Genomic DNA, 22,644 nt, shown 5'->3' on the forward strand with positions numbered 1-22,644 from the left:
TAAATATATTCTGTCTACAAAATTGAATATTAAAAATTACTTGAGATGGAATTTACAAAATATCTTGAATACAATATATTCCCAAGCAAATGCAAAGTATTCTTATCCCCAAAATGCTACTTAGCTTTGGAAGACCCTCTGAATTCCCCATTCAATCACCTCTTCTGTCCTGATTACTTTAATTGGTAATTAGCGGATGTTCCTGTCTTAACAAATCTGTTTTAAGCTAGGTTCTATCCCCTTTAGACATGAAATAGTGTGAGCCTGTTTCCTTTTACATATCCCACTAAACACATGGCTCTGGTTAAGACCCAAGGTAGAAAAGGGATGCAAAGCACTAATAAACAACCTACATATTTCCTCTGTGGAAATCAAGATTGATATCAGCCATCTTCTGAAATAGTCCACGTGGTACATAATAACCCTCTGGTAACTCAGAATAGGATTTCTTTAGTCATTTACATGGTAGTTGTGAAAGACATATGTCTTGTGAAGCCAAAGCACAATTGTATTAAGTCTTGAAAGATAACCACTACCGGCAGGAGGGGCTGATAGAATTTAACCAAAATGAGGACACAACCTGAAAGAATAAATCCATATAATGTCGTATGGATTTACAAACAGCTTTAAAAAAATCAAGATAATAAAATAGCTGCCAAGTTGAATAGTCCATGTGCTTTACCCTAGTGGTGTGGTAAGTGGTTTACAGATTGAGTATCTATGGAAAACAAAGAATCTTTTTCATAATCCTCCAGGAAATTTAGACCATCAAATGTTGTATTATTGTCTCTAATTATATATGAAGAAAATCAGGAATTGTAGATGTGTGGGATGCATAAATTTCCATATTTTGTAAGAAATCATGTAAATGTCTAAAATATAGTTCTCAGTAAAAGTTATTATCTTTGGAATGCCATTCATATCACATGCTTCTGTTTAGTGCCTTCTAAATATGTGTTCCCTCTAGAGTTGGCTTCTTTTAAGTGTATGTTCTTCCAGTTGCCTATTTTTTATCAAAGAATTTAGAACTTAATAGATATCATACTTCTGGACCAGACCAATTCTCTTTCTCTCACTATAAAGAGAAAGAATCTGCAGTTCAAAGAGGTTAATTACCAAGTGTCTAAAATAATGCCTTTACATATTGTGCTCACAATCTATCTTGTTGAATGCATGAATTAATTAATGTCACTCATAAATGGAAATACTGACGCAACACAGATTTTTGTTCCTAACTCTATTGTGTTAAAGACTTAATGCTCAGGCTCCAGCCTTTTGTTATGATATAATATGTGCTACATAGAACTTTAAAGTCATTCTAAGTGAACAATGATTTGCATAACTTAGTTCTTGCTGTCAGCATGAACTGCAGAGACATGATTTTACTGCTGAGTTTTCTTTATTTTATATTTCCTCTCTGTGGTAAGCAAGGAAGTTTATGGTTATTATTTCATCTGAACTTTAAAAAACTTTGTGAGAGACAGAGCAGCTTTTAATATGAGAAAACTGATAATCTGGCTTTACAAAACCTGGTAGGAATTTGGGGATGCAATTTCATATAGCCTCAAATAGGTTTTTTTTTTTCCCTCTTCTATTCTTTACACAGTCAAAACAATGTTTTATGCACAAATATATTACACTTGTATGTGTGTACTTAAGGTGGGGACAGTGAGAATGTGCCACTCTCCTTTTATCATAAGCTATTTGGCCACTAAGATTCCATATGTCTAGACATGTTTATAGGCCTCTTTCAGGAGCTTATTTATGAGCACTCTACAAAGCTTAGTGGTACAGATGATAATTCATGGAAAGAGAAAAACACAATTGATATGAAAGCTTCAAAAAAGATAGTTTCCTTTGCTAAAAGCATAGAGACAATATATTTGTTCAACTGATCTCCAGTGACTTGTGTCTCAGTGATTTAGAGAAAATTTACTGGAGGAGAAAAATAACAAAAATTTAAAATAACTGTTTTTCTCTTCCAACAAATGAGTCCAGGAACCAATGAGTCACAGATCAATTCTTCAAACATTTAAAAGAGAACACCAACCCTTCTCAAACTCTTCCAAATAATAGAAGAAAAAGGAAGACATTCAAACTCATTTTATAAGGCCAGTATAACCCTGTTGCAAAAACCAGACAAAGATACTACAAGAAAAAAATTACAAGCCAATATCTCTGTTAATCACAGATGTAAAAATCTTTAACAACAACAAAAATAGCAAACAGAATTCAACAGTACATTAAATGGATCAGATACCGTGATCAAGCGGGATTTATTCCAGAGATGCAAGAATGGTTCAACAACCACAAATTAATATGAAATACCACTTTAAAATGGAGGATAAAAATTATTTGTCCATCTCAACAGGTACAGAAAAAACATCTGATGAAGTTCAACACTTATTTATAATAAATTCTTTCAATAAAGTGGTTACAGAGAGAACATAACTCATCATAGTAAAGGTCATATAAGAAAAAAAAACACAGCTAACATAGTACACAACATTAAAAAAAAATTGCAAGCATTTCCTCTAAAGATGTCCACTGTCTTCATTATTGTTCAACGTAGTATTGGAAGTCCTAGGAACAATAATTGGGTTAGAAAAAGGAAATAAAAGGCAGTCAGACTGGAAATGAAGAAGTAAAATGTCACTCTTTTACATGTAAAGATACAGAAAGAGAAATTGAGAAGACAATCCCATTTCCAAATGCATCAAAAAGAACAAAATATCTAGAAATAAATTTAACCAAGGAGGTAAAAGACCAGTACACTGCAACCATAAGACACTATGAAAAAACCTGAAGATGACACAAATAAATGGAAAGACATTTCATATTATGAAATACAAGGATTAATATTGTTAAACTGTCCATACTACCCAAAGGCAACCTACAGATTAAATGTGACCCCCTATGAAAGTGCCGAAAACATATTTCACAGAACTCAAGCATGTAATGCTAAAATTTGTATTGAGCTAGAAAAAAACAAAAGAAAAACAGCAAAAAAGCAAATAACCTAAGTAATCTTGAGGAAGAACAACAAAGCTAGCAATACCATGCTCTCTGATATCAAACTATACTATAAACCTATATTATTTAAAAGTATGACACTATGTTAATGGAAAAAATATAGAACAATATTAACAGTATGGTTCTATTTAAGGAAGTATCATAAAAATTTAAGTAAACAAGATTAAGAAAATAAAGATCTTCATTGACATTAATATTTTGGTTTAGTTTCTAAACTTTGTACAAGGATTATGCTTTATTTGCAATAAAAGGTAAAGCAAAAAAAAATTGAAACAGTGTGATACTGGCATGAAAAAAGACACATAGATGAATGGAACAAAATGAAGAAACCAGAAATAAACCCACAGATATACGGATATTAAATTTATGATGAAAAACCAAGAATACACAGTGGACAACAGTCTTTTCAACCAATGGTTCTGAGAAAACTGGACAGCCACAAGCAAAAGAATACAATTTGACCACTATCTTACGCCATACACAAAAATTAACTTAAACTCGATTAAAGACTTGAATGTAAGACCTGAAACCATAAGTCCTAAAAAAAAACATATTTGGAACCTCAATGACGTTGTTATTAGAAGGCTTTTGTGGATCTGATTCCAAAAGCTAGGGAAACAAAATAAAAAAGAAACGTTGGACTACATCAAATAAAAAGCCTCTTTACAGCAAAGGCAATCATCATCAAAATGAAAACGCAGCCTACTAAATGGGACAAGATACTTGCAAGTCATGCGTCTAATGTACAAAATAATTAAAAATTAATACAATTCAATATCAAAAAGCAACAATCTGATTTTAAATGGACAGAGGATATAAACAGACATTTTGCCAAAGAAAACATAGGCCAACAGGTTGATAAAAGGTATTCAGTACTGCTAACCAAGGAAATGTAAATCAAAACCACAATTAGGTGTCACCCTACATTTTTTAGAATGGTTCCAAAAGAACAAGAAGTAACATATGCTGATGAGAATGTAGAAGATGTGCATTGTTGATAGGAATTTACATTTCCATTGATAGCCACAATAGAAAACAGTATGAAGAGTCTTTAAAAAAAATTAAGAACAAAATACCCATATGACCAAGCTATTCCACTTCTGGCTATTAATCTGAAGAATACAAAAACAGTAATTCTGAAAGATAAATGCACCCCTGTGTTCATTATAGCATTATTTACAATATTCAATATATGGAAATAGCTTAAGTATGTTGATGGTTGAATGGATAAAGAAGATATGACATTATATATATATATATATATATATATATATATGCTGCTAAGTCGCTTCAGTCATGTCCTACTCTGTGCGACCCCATAGACGGCAGCCTACCAGGCTCTTCTGTCCATGGGATTTTCCAGTCAAGAGTACTGGAGTGGGGTGCCATTGCCTTCTCTGACATATATATATATATATATATATATATATATATATATATATACACACACATATACATATATATAGAGAGACATACACAATGGAATACTATTCTGCTATAAAAAATGAAATCTTGCTGTTTGTGACATCATAGATGAACCTTAAAGATAGTAATTTAAGTGAAATAAGTCATATGGAGAAAGACAAATACCATGTAATTATACCCTTATGTGGAATCTAAAACAACAACAAACAAATAAAACACTCACTGATACAGACAACAGACTAGTGGTTACCAGAGGTGAAAAGAGTTGGGGAGTACAAAATAGGTGAAAGGAGTTAATTGCAAGCTATACCTATTTTAATGGTCATTTCATAATTTAGCACATCAAGTTTATCTCAATTTTTTAAATTAACAAGAAAATAATTGAAATAAAAATAATAAAATAACTATTTTGTCATCCAATGTCTTCCAGAAGAAAAAAAATTCCTCTCCCTTTTGGGAGTCACCAGGTATGGTAATGGAGAATGCAATGGCAACCCACTCCAGTACTCTTGCCTGGAAAATCCCATGGGCGGAGGAGCCTGGTAGGCTGCAGTCCATGGGGTCGCAAAGAGTCAGACATGACTGAGCAACTTCACTTTCACTTTTCACTTTCATGCATTGGAGAAGGAAATGGCAACCCACTCCAGTGTTCTTGCTTGGAGAATCCCAGGGATGGAGGAGCCTGGTGGGCTGCCATCTATGGGGTTGCACAGAGTTGAACACGACTGAAGTGACTTAGCAGCAGGTATGGTAACGGGTGACTTGGTGCCATCAGAACTGGTGACAGTATTGCTAACAGGAGTCACTGGCAGCATCCAGGGTTTTCTGGTGTACTACTGGGCAATACTAGAGTAGCACGATAGCAGACTGAAGATTCTTAATGGCAAAGAGTGAGGCACTTTTCTTGGCTTTGGAATCAGGGTAGTGCATGCTTTGCTCCTACCCAAGGAGACAAGCTCAGTACACACCTACAGGCTCTTACCAGGACACAGAGATGGAGGCAGAAACTCCTGAACTCACCTTGCCCAGCAAGGTCCACAGTCCCCTGAACCTGGCAGCCATCTATGACAGTAACAAGACCAACATGAGTGACACTGAGGTCTATAGTGTCCACTATGACCAGATGCTGTCTGGGGAGGCCTTACAAATAGTTGTGAAAAGAAGAGAAGCAAAAAACAAAGGAGAAAAGGAAAGATCTAAGCATCTTAATGCACAGTTCCAAAGAATAGCAAGAAGAGATAAGAAAGCTTTCTTTAGCGATCACTGCAAAGAAATAGAGGAAAACAACAGAATAGGAAAGACTAGAGATCTCTTCAAGAAAATTAGAGATACCAAGGGAACATTTCATGCAAAGATGAACTCAATAAAGGACAGAAATGGCATGGCCTAACAGAAGCAGAAGATATTAAGAAGAGGTGGCAAAAATACACAGAAGAACTGTACAAAAAAGATCTTCACAACCTGGATAATCATAATGGTGTGATCTCTAATCTAGAGCCAGACATCCGGGAATGTGAAGTCAAGTGGACCTTAGAAAGCATCACTATGAACAAAGCTAGTGGAGGTGATGGAATTTCAGTTGAGCTGTTTCAAATCCTGAAAGATGATGCTGTGAAAGTGCTGCACTCAATATACCAGCAAATGTGGAAAACTCAGCAGTGGCCACAGGACTGGAAAAGGTCAGTTTTCATTTCAATCCTAAAGAAAGGCAATGCCAAAGAATGCTCCAACTACCACACAATTGCACTCATCTCACATGCTAGTAAAGTAATGCTCAAAATTCTCCAAGCCAGGCTTCAGCAATACGTGAACCGTGAACTCCCTGAAGTTCAAGCTCGTTTTAGAAAAGGCAGAGGAACCAGAGATCAAATTGCCTGCATTCACTGCATCATCGAAAAAGCAAGAGAGTTCCAGAAAAACATCTATTTCTGCTTTATTGACCATGCCAAAGCCTTTGACTGTGTGGATCACAATAAACTGTGGAAAATTCTGAGAGATGGGAATACCAGACCACCTGACCTGTCTCTTGAGCAATCAGTATGCAGGTCAGGAAACAACAGTTAGAATTGGACATGGAACAACAGACTGGTTCCAAATAGGAAAAGGAGTACGTCAAGGCTGTATATGATCACCCTGCTTATTTAACTTATATGCAGAGTATGTCATGAGATGCTGGACTGGAAGAAACACAAGCTGGAATCAAGATTGCTGGGAGAAATATCAATAACCTCAGATATGCAGATGACACCACCCTTATGGCAGAAAGTGAAGAGGAACTAAAAAGCCTCTTGATGAAAGTGAAAGTGAAGAGTGAAAAAGTTGGCTTAAAGCTCAACATTCAGAAAACTAAGATCATGGCATCTGGTCCCATCACTTCATGGGAAATAGATGGGGAAACAGTGGAAGCAGTATCAGACTTTATTTATTTATTTATTTTTTAATTTTTATGTTTACTTATTTTACTTTACAATACTGTATTGGTTTTGCCATACATTGACATGAATCCACTCCACCCGTGGTGGATTCAGACTTTATATTTTTGGGCTCCAAAATCACTGGAGATGGTGATTGCAGCCATTAAATTAAAAGACGCTTACTCCTTGGAAGAAAAATTATGACCAACATAGATAGTATATTCAAAAGCAGAGACATTACTTTGCCAACTAAGGTCTGTCTAGTCAAGGCTATGGTTTTTCCAGTGGTTATGTATGGATGTGAGAGTTGGACTGTGAAGAAGGCCGAGTGCCAAAGAATTGATGCTTTTGAACTGTGGTGTTGGAGAAGACTCTTAAGAGTCCCTTGGACTGCAAGGAGATCCAACCAGTCCATTCTGAAGGAGATCAGCCCTGAGATTTCCTTGGAGGGAATGATGCTGAAGCTGAAACTCCAGTACTTTGGCCACCTCATGTGAAGAGTTGACTCATTGGAAAAGACTTTGATGCTGGGAGGGAGTGGGGCAGGAGGAGAAGGGGACAACAGAGGAAGAGATGGCTGGATGGCATCACTGACTCAATGGAGGTGAGTCTGAGTGAACTCCGGAGTTGGTGATGGACAGGGAGGCCTGGTGTGCTGCGGTTCATGGGGTCGCAAAGAGTCGGACACAACTGAGTGACTGAATTGAACTGAACTGAACTTATGACCAGATGCTATCCCCATACACAGATGCACTGCACCTAGAAATCTATAGTGCCACACATGACATCCTGATTGAGAAGTACAAATGCTCAGAGGTGATTCAGAAGTATGACTACAACTTCAAGTTTGCCTTTGGGGCCTCCACTATGACATTCAGAAGAGCATTCAGATGAATACTTATATCTTCCATTACATACACCTGGGGCCTGCCCAGAGTGCCCCCAACTGTGCAGGATGAAGAAGTGATTCACTTATAATGGGATACCCAGCATATAATACCCCTATAGCAGATGGGCAGTTTCTACAGCAAAAGTCCCTCCATCATGCATTTCATGGATGTCTTCTACTGCCAGAGATGTCACTATTCTGCATGGCAGACCACTTCCTGGCTCATGATCTGGAGTTTGACCACATGCACCAATAAATGGATATGATGGAGGTCATTCTAGATGCCACACAAGACATGCCCTCATATATCAGTGGATTGAGTAGGGTTACAGAGAAGTACACCATGAGAGTGAAGTAAACATTTGCTGTCCTAAGTCACCTGGTGGCCTATGGGAAACAGCTGTTCGTCATCACCAGCAATCACTTCAGTTTCATGGAAATGGAGATGTTCCATATGATGGATCCTGACTGATCGGTTCAAATGAAATTATCCTCCAAATGGACAATTCCAACTTTTTTCACCAACCAATATAAATGCTGCAGAAAACTCAATGAAAAGGGCTTATAACATAAACAAACAAACAAAAAACTCAAAACTCCTAGAATTATATTGCACAGCAATCAGAAATGCTAAAAGGGCCAAGATACCAAGTGTTGGCAAGAATATAGAGAAACTGGAACTCTCCCACATTAGGAGTGTAAGTTTTATCAGTACATTCATGTTGAAAGATTGTTTGACAGTCTCTAAAGCTAAATATACATAATCCCTGTTACCCAGATTTTCAATTTAATGGAGACTCAAAAAAATGTATATTTGATTACCCAAAGTTGTGTTTAAGAAATTTATAGCAGCACTGTTTGTATTAACCTTGGCAGAAAATAACCCCAAATCCATCAATAGTAGGAAACAACTGTGGCATATTCATTCAATGGAACAATACCCACTAATAAAGTTAAACTAACTAGTATCTGCTTCCCAGGTGGCTCACTGCTAAAGAATCTGTCTGCTAATGCAGGAGGCACAGGTTCATTACCTGGATCAGGAAGATCCCCAGGAGTAGGGCATGGCAACCCACTCCAATATTCTTGTCTGGGAAATCTCATGGACAGAAAAGCCTGGTGGGCTATAGTACATGGGGTTGCAAAGAGTCAGACACAACTTAGTGACTAAACAACAACAACAAACTAGTCTTAAGTGCAACAACACAGATGAATCTCACCCACAAACTGTAGCACAAAAGATTCCAAATATAAAAAATACAGCCCTTAGGACTCCACTTATATAATATTTAAAATGGACAAAACATCTTTAGTACAAGGAATCCAGATAGGAATGGGGGAGGAGGTGGTGTAATTGACTGGAAGGAAGTATTATAAGTCCTTCTAGGTGTTGGTGATATTCTACTTCTTGACTTGTCCATTTATGTGTATGTTACAGATAAGTTACTGGAAAGCAAGCAAGTAAGCCCAAATACATCCATTAAAAGGAATATCTGACTAGCAATTTCTATTAAATATATGTCTCCTTAATCAAACTCCATAATATCTTTTAGTAAGCTTGAAAATATACAAAAGTTAGCTACAATTCCTGTTTACAAAAAATAACAAGTAGCAAAGATCACTGTGACTATGCTGGAAATGAGTTTTAAAGGCTGTAAGGTCTTTCTAGCCATTAAAATCTTCTCATAGTTTTAAATAATCTGGAAGAATTCTTTCACCCACTGGTGAATGCATTGATTTTTATTATTTCCCCTGAAATAAATCTAAAATCAACATCACAAAGTTTGTCTGCCAAGGCAAATGTATAGCTTAAGCCACTTTTATACAGAAAGGAAAAAAGCATTTAAGTTTCCCACATCCCTACAACTTCCCCATAAGTGGGCCCAAATCATTGTGCCCCTCAGGATGCAATCATCTGGCTGGAGATGCCACAACTCACAATTCTATTTGGTGACTCCCTCAGGGATAATCACCCGAACTTCACATTTTTTTCATGTAAATTATTTGTTTTTAGGTTTCTTTCCTGGACATAGCACCATGTTTAGACCTGTTCTTAACTCACAAACTGACAACAGTGAAATGTAGGCTCATTTATCTTTCTTATTGGGTTCCTAGTCCCACTGTTTTCCTTATCTGATTAAGACCTTGGAAAGCTGTGACATTTTAAGGATCCCTCATCTTCATAACTCTGGAAACTATACATTGAGTGAAGCAGGGTGGGGATTTGGAACTGGCAATGAATGCTGTCATGTGCGTCTAAACATACAGACTGTATAGAATTTCAGCATGATTCCAACAGGTTTTTAGCAGTACGAGGCTGGCAGAAAGAAGTATTTGTGAGTTTCATGAATCTCGGCTGGCTTTAAGCAGTCTTATCACCTGGACCTATGTGTCCAGAGTAAATGCTGAAGACTTGGGTGATTCATCTTATTTCAGTTCTCCTGTCCTTCTTCATGGGCTTCCCTGGTAGCTCAAAGAATCTGCCTTCCATTGCGAGAGACGCAGGAGATGCAAGTTTGATCTTTGGGTTGGGAAGATCACTCTGGAGAAGGAAATGGCAACCCACTCCAGTATTCTTGCCTGCAAAATCCCATGGACAGAAGAGCCTGGTGGGCTACAGCCCATGGGGTCACAAAGAGTCTAACATGACTGAGCAACTAAACAACAACATCCTCTCTCATCATGGTAATGCTGCTGCTGCTGCTAAGTCACTTTAGTCGTGTCCGACTCTGTGCGACCACATAGACGGCAGCCCACCAGGCTCCCCTGTCCCTGGGATTCTCCAGGCAAGAACACTGGAGTGGGTTGTCATTTCCTTCTCAAATGCATGAACGTGAAAATGAGTACCTTATAGAATCTCAGGAGGACTTCCTGTGGGGGGCGGGGGTTGACTTGTCATAATTCTAACACTGCCTCTGTCATTTCCTATGAGGGTCTTTTCCTCATCCTAGAGAACAGAGTACCTTCTTGTTTTCAAAAATCCAATAAATAAGTGTGTTACCATAAAGACCAAGCAGACCTCAGACTCATTTACAGACTGTTCACACAGGATGTTTAAAAGCAGGAACCACATCCCCATCCGTAGTTCACCTAACCCCTATAAAAACATAAGCTGCGGTGCCTCTTGCAAAGCTGGGCAACTGTAGCTGACCTTGGAGGGCCTGGCACTTTTTAGTACAATGAGCTGGTTTCTTTTCACTTCCAAGATGGGCGGAAGGAGCGCTTGTTACAGCCAGATAAGAAGTAATCCTTTGGCTGTGTTTCAGATGGATTTGCAGAGTATGATTTTCTTGGAAGAAAAATGAATCCCTTAACTGTTTTCTCCTGCCACCACAATAGCACTAACTGTGATTTACAGCAGTATGTTGCCTAATTTTCCATCTGCATATTATTTGGAAAGGGTAAAAGTTAGGGTAATGTAATGTGCAAATGAGTGAAAACAGAATTTGTTTGCTTTCTTTCCTGCCTACACATGGTCAGGGTTTTCTGATGTGTAAAGCATAGAATCTGTTTGCTTGGTATGTAGGCTCTTTTTTGATGTGAGTTCCAGTGGGTGTCTTAGACTAGGGCCAAGGAAACTTTTAGGGATGTTTTATAGGTACAAACTCAGGAGACAGTGTCTATGTGAGAGAAAGTGAATGGCAGGTTATCAGCCATTCTGTCCACACAGTTAAAAGCTCTTACTCTTTTGATGAGTGAACAGGAAAAATCCCCTACTTCTGTCAGTTTACATTACAGTAAGGAAAGAAGATAATTTTCTGTTAGCTGTTTTCAGCCCCACAAGAACTTGGAAGGGGATGGAGGCAGAGCCAAAAGGTGGAATTCTCCATCCAATATCTGACTCTTCAGCTAGGTCTGTTCCTCTCTTCTTTCTCTTATATGCATTGAAAGTATAGCTTTCATATATAGAAATGGTTATCTTTTTAAAGTTTGAAAACCATGACCGAAATCACACTAACTGAATTAACAGTGCAAGTAGAAAGGTGGCATCAACCAGTTTGAGACTTAAAAAAAAAAAAAATACTGACCACAGAATATGAGGACAAACTGTGTACACCAGCACCCCCTCTAATTAAGTGAATGTCATCCACAGAAGGGAAATATCCCTCAGCATAATACAATCCCAAGCTTAGCTGGAGACACAATTATGATTCATTTAAAATTCAGTCTTGGAAGTGGCAGTTTATCTGACATGATAAATAATGCTAGGTGGAAAGAAATTGAATTCTATTCATGTATTTATCTCTTGTGTGTATGTATATGTGCTCAGTTGTGTTCAACTATTTGTGACCCCATGGATTGTGGCCTGCCAAGCTCGTCTGTCCATGAGATTTTTCCAGGCAAGAATACCAGAGTTTGTTACCTGTGTCTCCTGCATTGGCAGACAGATTCTTTACCACTGAGTTACCTGGAAAGCCTTTGTGTATTTAGAGCTCACTATTTATGATCCCCCTTCCACCCCTGCACACACACACACACAAAAACAGAATTGGCAGTTTGAGTAATAATCAGTGTTGTGTATTTGATAAATTATGTTCTTAAACTCTGATAAATGATTATTCTCTTTAGGTCTCCTAGTAAGATTACAAAATCATATAGGAAAGAAGTAAACTGAATATTCCAAGATGGAAAAATAGAATTCCACTGAATAAAAAGTTATCTGATAACTTCACTCTGTTGCACTTTGTTAATCAGCATTGAATTTCAGGATTATTTTTCTTTTCGTTTTGGATATAGCCTACTATAAACAGAAAAATCATGTCCAGTATTCTGTTGCCTGTTTGGAAACTTCACTTATGAGAAAATCCTTCTAGCTCACTGGAAATGGGGTCTGGCATTTCAATATTTCTGCAAAATCTTCAGTAGTTCACGTACTGTGTTGCATATGCACATGGTATATACAATCTATATTAGTAAGCAGTACTAATAAGAGGCATAATTACTGTATACAAACTAGAATTACTGCCACAGACTCACATGTGTTAAACCTAATTTGAAGAAAGGTGACTTTGACTTAAGAACTAACTAGAGATTACAAAGCAATGGTGTTTATAGTATTTGAGTAGAAAATATGGCAGTTCATTCACCCTTAATTTACTCAGATACATCTGATTTTCTTTATTTTTTTCCTAAGAAGGATCCCAGTACATTTTTTTTTCTTGTGGATCCAGTTAGTCTCGCAATTCTGTGAAAGCAATCTAAACTTACCGGCTACATTATGAGAACATGAGAGAATAACACCTCGTCTCAATTTTCTACTTCAGCCTTTTATTCTTTCACAGATATGCCAAGTCACTGGGGAAACTTGGTGGTCTCTGAGGTAGCATTCCAGAGCCAGGAGAGTGCCTGGAAATATAATCAATGGTTAGATCTAAGGATACATGAGTCCTGGCTCATCTTCTTGATCCATCAATGTGTGAAGGCTATTTCTTGTGCTTGGCTTTAGAGAATATGGATTAATTCTAAGCAACTTCTCTTTTTTCAAATCTTTATGTTTAAACATAAACATTAAAACAGCTGACATTATACCCAGAAAATAACTCCACCAACAGTGACCTTACAATTTAACATCTTAAAAATAACCTATTCTATATTGAGCATTTTCTAATAATAAAATTGTGATTGGGTATTATTTCTATCAAGGAGTTAAACTTGAACTTGGCTGAAGCAAAGAATTATAATTATGTATCCAAATTGCTCATGAGATAACCTCTTATTCAGAGGTTTTTAGCCTGAGGTACAAGATATAATTCAGTGAGTTCAAAGAAACTTCTAAAATAAAAATATTTTCAGGGTTTTTTTTAAAAATAAAAAATGTAACTTTTATCAGAATTTTATCCCCAAATTGCTAAGCACGACTGATTTTATAATGATTTTGTTATTATGATTAGCTGTTAATAGTACTGAAGTGGTATTTTAGCTGATGAATCAAAACTGAAATTTGTAAAAACAAATTCAGAAATAGCAAGAGGTATTGTCAAATTTATGATTATCTATTATAAAAAGACTGTCAACATGCTGTCTCCAATCTGAAACACAATCATAGCATGGATTCCAAAATTCCTGTAGTCAATCAAAAGTTTTCCTGAAGGCTTTGTGTTTCCTTCTTCTTTTTAAATAGGTAAACAGGTGCAACATAGCTACTGGGAAACAGAGAATACAAGCTCCCAAAGATGTGAATAGTAACAGTAAGAATCCATCAATTACACAGTTATTCCTCACTTCCTGACACTATTCTAAGTGTTTTGCATATTTCATCTGGTTTCAGTTCAGTTCAGTCACTCAGTCATGTCCGATTCTTCGCGACCCCATGAATTGCAGCATGCCAGAGTTCACTCAGACTCACGTCCATCGAGTCAGTGATGCCATCCAGCCATCTCATCCTCTGTCATCCCCTTCTCCTCCTGCCCCCAATCCCTCCCAGCATCAGAGTCTTTTTCCAATGAGTCAACTCTTCGCATCAGGTGGCCAAAGTACTGGAGTTTCAGCTTTAGCATCATTCCTTCCAAAGAAATCCCAGGGCTGATCTCCTTCAGAATGGACTGGTTGGATCTCCTTGCAGTCCAAGGGACTCTCAAGAGTCTGGTTTAATCCCCCAAATAATTTTACAGATTAGGTACTACTGTTGTCCTCTCAGTTTTACAGATGGTAAAACCAACACAGATCAATTTGCAAACTATACCCACTGTCAATTAGTTAGGGAGTCTGGCCTTAAAAACTTAAGGCCACCTAAGTTAACTTAAGGGCACTTAAATTAACCACCTTGGCTATGCTACCTTGAGAATCAAAGATCACACAATGCAAAGAACAATGTACATTTCAAGGCTCACCTCTTAGACTGAAGTAACAGCAGGACTCTTTTTTCTTCCTATCAGCAGCACTAGATCCTCTCAACTCCTATTTCTACAGTCTCTGTAGCTCTTAATCCCTCAGTCTCATCAACTTCAGTAATGTCCTATATCAATGACATGCACATGTTTCATTATCTCTACTTAATTTTGTTTTCTTCAACCTTTCCTCAGGAAAAAGGACTATATGGTCAATGTTAAAAATTAGAATGGTAACTTGGTATAACCTCTGTCCTCCTATTGTTGCATCCCTTAGGCTATGACATAAAGTTGCACAATACCCAGACTTTTCTAGTTCAAGTGAACACAAACATGCCTATGAAATTCATCTTTGTAGAAAAGTCAGCACATACTTCAACTTTTGTAAGTATACTTCATTCATTAAGTGTCAGAAAATACCAAACTTTAGGTAACTGTATTGTTTACTGATATCATATATGGTGTCATAGTCTCCCTATTTATGTTTACAGGAGAATAGGAAAGTAGTTACTGTCACTAAAGAGAGTGGAGGATTTCTTTTAAAACATTCTTACTTGCAAAATGACTAGGAATACAGATTAACTGCAAAATAGTCAAATGAGAGATGAGCTAACACATACTTTTATGATTAACAAGTAAAATAGGCATCTAGGAATTAATATCATACTGAAATTTAAAGCTCTAACATAGAGGCTTTCCTTTGTATTAATATGTCTTTCCAACTCCAGAGTTAGCATATATGTATACAAAATGCATTAAAGCAATTACTTTATCAGAACTTGAAGACTGCATGAAAATATTAAAAAGACTCTTAGGACAAAGAGTGATAATTCTCAGTACATCTGACATGGAGGAAAAATTTGTCATACATAGAAGTGAAGGGGAATTGGAAGTTGGCATAAGAACATCTTCCTCCATTTTTAATGTTTTATGTATTTAAGTTTTGTTGTGAACTTCAAGCAACACAAATAAATGTCATTTAATCAAAGTTGAAATAAGCTTTGATTTTCATATAATTTAAGGAAAAGATTTTATTAAATTTTGTAAATCTGAATGCTTCTAAGGATCAAATCAGAGATTTCTTGGCAATTAAATAAAAATACCTAGGTATGTTATTGAAAATAGTTTAGCTACTTCTGATTATCCCAGTAGCTTTCAGTATAGCAATAGAGAAAATTATTAATATTTGTAATGGTTGGGATATAAACTCTTTTCTCGGTGTAATTCCTTGTTACTATGAAGATATGCTTGAAGATCCAATGTATGCCATCAGGACAAAAGTTATGCCACAAAAAATCTTATTTGCATAAGTGATTAATTACATGAACAACTATAATTATAAATAGCTTTGCATGATTTTCATGCTCAGTTCCTTACAAAGGACATATGACACATGAGACAGAGTTTTAAAAATACTTTCAGAAATCCTGAAACAACACAAAGGCCATTCACTATATCAGTTACTTCCAGGCAGTAAGTAAAAGAGGAAGGTAAATAAGTGAAGTGTGCCATTTATGGGGTTTTGTTTGTAATTAATGACATTATTTTACAGTAATAGTATTATGACATAATTACTTTTTGAGTAATAGTGAAATGTTGAGCTTTAGGCAAATTGCTACATTTTGGCTGTGCATTTGGCACAAATCAAGTTGATGCTTAAAGAAACCAGGATCCTCCATGATCACATATCTAAAATGATATCTAGTATTAGACTCTTATTTTCAAAAGTATTTAACAGAAATAATAATATGTTATTATCATTGTTTTATTGTAATACTGATAACGATATCAAATCAAGCACTTTACCATACCTAGATCTGTAACCATAGTACACCACACAACTTTGTTTCATAGCTATTAATTATTTTAGAATTGCATTGGCTTCAGTTTATGTGATTACATTATTATAATATGAAATTATTTAATAAATGTTGATATATATATATATATATATATATATATGTATCTCACAGATGTAAATGTGATTTAATGTATTGGTTAGGAAATCATTCAATCATTTTGAAATTAACCAAAAATGAGGAAAACATAAGTCATTTTATCCTCATATTCTAGTTAAATATTTTGACACAGGCCCGTCTGGATAGAATCTTGTGTAACTTGTTTCTGATGACCTATGATTTTGACAGTTTGGACAGCAATTTTACAACAGTTACTTTAGTTCTTAGGTTGCCACACTGAAATTTAAAATAGAGATGGAAGGGCCTACTTTTTTAGATGCTGGTCTCAGTGGTTATATGCAGAATCATTCAAAAGATATGGAAAGATGGAGTAAAAGGGGTAAAACTTATGGGAGTTAAGGACAAATAAAAAAAGATCAAGTGAGCAAAAGACAGAAGCACTCTAGTGGAAAAAAACACAACAGTCTGGATCTATAACAAAATATTAGATGACCACAGAAGTCACTGCTTATAAACAGATCCAAGACTCAGTCTTAAAATAAGTGTGAACGATTATGTTGCTATTAGTAAGCATATATATTTGCTGCCAGAACTTACGCTTATCTTAACATGAAAGATTTTATAAATATAATAAATTTGGACCCTTTAAGCAGACATTTTATTAATAAAACATTGTGATTAAAAAAAAATAAAACCCTCAAAGTTGATTTGGAACATAACTCCTGAATATAGACTAAGTAATCTCAATCTACTATAAATATAATACTATTCTCTAGGTATGTAAAATTCATCACACACACAGACACACACCCCTATCTTACAGTACAGCATATCATTGATCACATTTTCTATATATAGATTCTCTTTTAGGTATCAGATTTAAGTATAACCACATTAGTCTCTCAAATACATTTCAAGTTAGATACTGACTCTGAGATTTTCCAGCATCAAGTAAATGCATATGTAATACATTTCAAAGGAACAGACTGCCTTTTAAGGAAAAATCCAAATCCCGAACGCTGTGTCTACTACATTGCTTAAATTGCTTAAAATTCAGAAAGCATGCAAAAAACCCTTAAGTAAAACCCAAACCCAAGATTATCCTACCGAGGAAAAACAGGATGGTCATAATAATCATACATACCATATGAATATCCACTTGATGTTCAGAGAAGATAACTCAAGGAGATGAAATGGTATGAGTCATAATTTAAAACATTCCAGTTATCATCCATAAAAGGTTTGTGGTAACGTGAGAGGTCTTGTCTGCAAAACCATCATAATTCAGTCTTGGCATTTGGCTTTGCCTCCATCACCCAAAGTCTGTTCTAGGTTATTATTGCAAACTCAATGGACTCAGCTGCAGTGATGATAGAAGCCAGTTTCCATATTATTGTTAACTGACCACTGGCTTGGGATAGAGCCTAGATCTCACAAAAAGTGACCTTATGCAGGGAACATTGGATTTATACTATCAAAAGACTTTCTTTTGCTGATCTTGTAACTGCCTACACATATACATAGCAGGCAGCTTGCCAAAACACTCTGAAATAATGCCCCTAATTAAAGTAAGCCACTTTTACCATTTGATGTACAAACTGTTTCTTTTACAAGTTTATCAAAAAGAGATTATGTATTGAATATCAAAGTGGATTTTCTTGAGTTCAGAGAGTATTTCTGTACTGTATTTTGGCATCATAGATAGTGTGGAATGTGTGTGCTTGATCTTTTCATATCTTGGGATCTGTGGGTAATTTACAGTCACCAACATTGTTGACACAGCGCAAAATAATGTAAAATCTAGCCAGAATAATGACTATGGGACTAAGTTTTTTGCTTTGGTCTCTTTCTCGTTAATTCTTTGTAAATGAAGTTTAATTTACCATGCCCAATTTTGAACTTAAAATTCACTGAAATCTTGAGCTGTATTTCATTAAGTAATATGGTATAAGAAAGTGGTGGTGTATATTTTTTAATATCTAATGGTGTTTCAAAAAAAATGACTTATTGCTGCTCCAAGTCAGATGTCTTACAGGAACTTCTCTTTCATACATAATTTGTATATTAAATGATAACAGCTTTCTAAAAATGATTCAGATTCAACTCATGCATTGTTTTGCTCTGTGTCATGGCATAATGGGCCCACTCCTAAGCATGCTTTGGCACTAAATCATCTTTGTGACATTGTCTGGAAGGAAAGTTTGACTCTAAGGGCTAGTATTTCTATACTCCGTCCCAAGGAAAGGTTAAAACATGTTTTAAGAATTCTTATTAGCAAATGAAACACAAAGGTAATGTGAAATAGTATAGGGTAAATAAAGTGCCAGCATTATAATTGGAGAACTTATAAGGGGACTTGCAGGGAACTGGAAGATACTTCTTACAGAAAAAGAACTTGAGAAAGAAAATCTCTATTGACAAACTTTTTGGGTTACCCTTCACCTTGACCCCAATCACCAAGATATGCATGTATGTATCTGTCTTAAGAAGTAGACAAAAGACCTTGGAAACTAAACCCAGAGACAGCCAGCCAGACAGTTCCCAGACTATTCCAGTGTGCATCATACTCTGGCAATAGAAAAAATAATATTAAATATACAATCCAGAGATGGATGGAGGGGTGGGTGGAATGTATGGCTTAAAACCAAGATTGTTTAAAAAAAAGTATAAACATTATTGAGAGCTTTTGGAAGATATAAGAGTCTCATTACACAATATTTAAAATGTCCTATATTAAAAAAAATACTTTGCAGACAGAGAACAAGGAAAATATCAACAGGCATATGATACAACAACCAATGTTTGCCAATGACATGACACAATTGTTGGAACTGACAAAGACTTCAAAGCAGCTTTAAAAAAAATTCCAACAAGTAAAAATGATCACTGTTAAAATGAATGGAAAGCTAGAAAAGCTCAGAAAATAAGTGGAATATATGAAAAACAATCAAATGGGAATTTTATAACTTAAAACCAAACCCTCACTACATGTGCTTAATAACAGAGTGGATATGACAGAGAAAGAGTAAGGAAACTTGAAGGCAATCGAAACAACAGGGGCAAAACATATTAGAGAAACAAATGCACAGAGCTTATGGAATACATGGACCGGTATCAAATGGCCCTAGAACGAAGGGAGAAACTAAGTGTAACACAGAAAAAAAAATTGAATAAATATTGTTTGATCATGTCCTCAGTTTTATGAAAGATATAAACTTACAGATTTAAGAAACTCATTAACCTCAAACAGAATACACTGAAGAAATGTATATCCACATGAGTTGTTATAAAAGTGCTGGAAATCAGAGACAAAGAAAAAACTTTTTCAAAGCAAGGAGAAAGGAAAATAATGCATCGATTTTGCAAGAACAACAACTTGAAGATTGGCTTCAAATTTTATTTCAGAAATAACTGAGGACAGAAAGAGTGAAGCCAAAAATTTAAAAGTGCTGTAATCCTAGATTTCTACATCTAGTGAAAATATCTTTTAGGAGCAAAGGGGAAATAAAAATACTTTCAGATGAAATGAATCTAAGAGGGAAGGTGTTGGCAGCAGACCTGTACTCAAAGTATCACTAAACAGAAATTTTCAGCCAGAAAACCAGAAGTAAATTTGCATTATTAGGAATGAGGAAAGAACAGCAGAAATGGTAAGCACTTGGCTAAATACAATGGACTCTTTATCTGTACTTGAGTTCTTTAAAATGCATCTGATGGTTGAATGCAAAATTGTAAAATTATCTGACAGAATTTCAGTGTATGTAGGGGAAATATACAAGTACAACACAAGGGGAGAAGTAAAGGAACACATATTGTGCTAAGGTTTTTCTTTCTAAGCAGAAGTAAAAAGATAAGTATGTAACTGTAATCTCTAGGACAATCACTAAAAGAATTATGCAAAGACAACGAAGAGAGAAATTTAAATAATTTAAAAATATTCAAATAACTCGGAGATAGAAAGGGGAGCTAGAGTAAGTATAACAAGAAGAACCAAACAAAAAGAAATGCCAGACCTAAGTTTGAAGATATTTATCATATGGTATGTTCACATCCCTAAACACATCGATAAAAACATAGAATGCCAGAGTAAAAATTTTGAAATGTGAAACAACCATATTCTATCAGAAGTCACTTAAAATATAATAGAAATTGATTTCCAGACTGGCAATGTGAGGAGTTCTACAGATCCTCACTTCAGTGGAACAAACATAACTGGTGAAAACAAGCATTCAGATCTCTGTAAAGGGTCCCAGATGATTTCAGAAAGTGGAAGAATAGTTGCTGAAGAAAATTTACTACATCTTGTGTGACAAGTGCAAGCCTTGGTAACTTGAGTCATTGTCTCCTTCATTCTTCCTCCACCCCCGCTCAGGAAGCTCCACTCATGGCAGCAACCAAGAAGACACAGCTCCTTCTCTCTCCAGTTCCTCGGTAGGGCTAATCTGGCCACCCATTCCTTCCCACCTCATACTTTTCTTGTTGCAGAAACTATGTTCCAGGCAAATGCAGTTGAGATGTCTGGGGCTCCCTTCCTCCATGCAGCTGCTTTCTTAAAGAAGCACAACTCTAGACAGGGCAGCCTGAGAACATTCTGCCCCAAACCAGACTTTCAGGCAAAGATTCCACATCATTAGAGGTAAGCTGAGAAGATCAAGGGCTACCACTAAATGTTCCATTCATAGAACACAGGTGTCACCCTGTGAGAAGCGGTCATTCAGACCGAGGACAACAAAAGTTCTGCCCAGAGGTAGAGGAGGCCTTGGGAACAGAGCTGTGTAGCTCCCACTAAGGAAACTGCGTTTATGACCAAGGTGATACGTTAAATCCACAGGAAAAAATAAAACTAGATATGATAAAAGTAAAAATTTTAATATAATGAACTCTAAATACATTTTCACCTTTTCCTCTTAGCTTCTTGGAAAGCTATAAAATTATATAAATAATTATAACAATGTACCATTAGTTTTGTAAGACATATAAACATACCATGTATAACAAAAAAGAGTGAAAAGAAAGAAATAGAGCTATACACGAACAGTATTTTCTATTTCTAACTGAAATTCAGCTAGTATAATTCTGAGGTAAATTCTGGCTAGATTAAGATACATATGGTAAATTCTGGAGCAACCAAAAATAAAACTCAAAAGTGTAAAGCCCTATTAACAGTATGTTTTATCAAATACCCAGTAGCAGGAGAGTACACAATCAAGAAGCTCTGCTAAAGAAAGCAGTGGAAAGACAACAGGAAATGAAAAGAAATTACTCATTTCTCCAAGAATTAACGAGGAGAAAGTCATCTAAACTGTATGTATTATAGCATTGTATCACTTGCCCTAGTTTGTGAGATCCTTGAGGATAAAGCCCATGACATATTGTGCAAGCCTCACACGTACTCTAATATTTCATAGGGTCTAGTAAACTACTGATGAATATTAACAATAAGAAGAAGAAAATGAATGCAGGACATTTCTAAACATGGGAACTGAAAAGAAAATGGCAAAAGCTGCAGATGTTAGAAATCTTGGAAAAACAATTTAAAAGTTATGATTCAGTGTGTTATATCTGTGTAAGTTACCACATTAGACAGAACTGAACCATCCTTTCCACCAGGAAGCAAGAGAGAAAAAGACTGAGGAGACCCTTTTATATATAAAAGGAGGAAGAGAGTCTGGGTCTGGGGCTGATAGACAACCTGTTGAAGCACAACTGAATCTGGATAATTTGAAGATAAAATGGACAAAGATCATATCCAGGCAAAGAAGAGCAACTGCACTTCATTTTCCCTGGAGACATACATCTGTATATGAACATTCCTCACACATGAATGAGTTTCTTGAAATACGAAAAAGTATGCTAGCATCAATATCTGGTTTGTTGATATTTTAAAGAACTTTAATGAGTTATTCTAGGTCACCTTCACATTAGTCCTATGTTATAAATTGGTTTGTTCAATACTTGCCTATAGAGGAAATATTTTACGACGACAGAGTGTCTTCATTGACGTGAATGTTGCTCAGTCCTGTCCAATTCTTTGCGACCCCATACAGTCCATGGAATTCTCCAGGCCGGAATATTGGAGTGGGTAGCCTTTCCCTTCCCCAGGGGATCTTCCCAACCCAGGGATCCAACCCAAGTCT

At 36.1% G+C, this 22,644-nt stretch overlaps 1 long non-coding RNA gene across 1 annotated transcript in view; it reads right to left on the reverse strand.

Annotated features, from left to right (window-relative positions):
* LOC138438787 (uncharacterized) overlaps positions 1-17,773 on the reverse strand; it is a 36,669-nt gene extending 18,896 nt beyond the window's left edge. The window contains exons 1-3 of the long non-coding RNA XR_011256467.1: positions 17,652-17,773; positions 14,592-14,716; positions 12,970-13,107 (exon numbers count right to left, since the gene is read on the reverse strand). This is a non-coding gene — a long non-coding RNA (uncharacterized lncRNA). The remainder of the gene's footprint in view (positions 1-12,969; positions 13,108-14,591; positions 14,717-17,651) is intronic.
* Positions 17,774-22,644: the final 4,871 nt, after the last annotated feature.

The sequence above is a fragment of the Ovis canadensis genome, chromosome 4 (genome assembly GCF_042477335.2).
Source record: "Ovis canadensis isolate MfBH-ARS-UI-01 breed Bighorn chromosome 4, ARS-UI_OviCan_v2, whole genome shotgun sequence".
Classification (NCBI taxonomy): domain Eukaryota; kingdom Metazoa; phylum Chordata; class Mammalia; order Artiodactyla; family Bovidae; genus Ovis; species Ovis canadensis.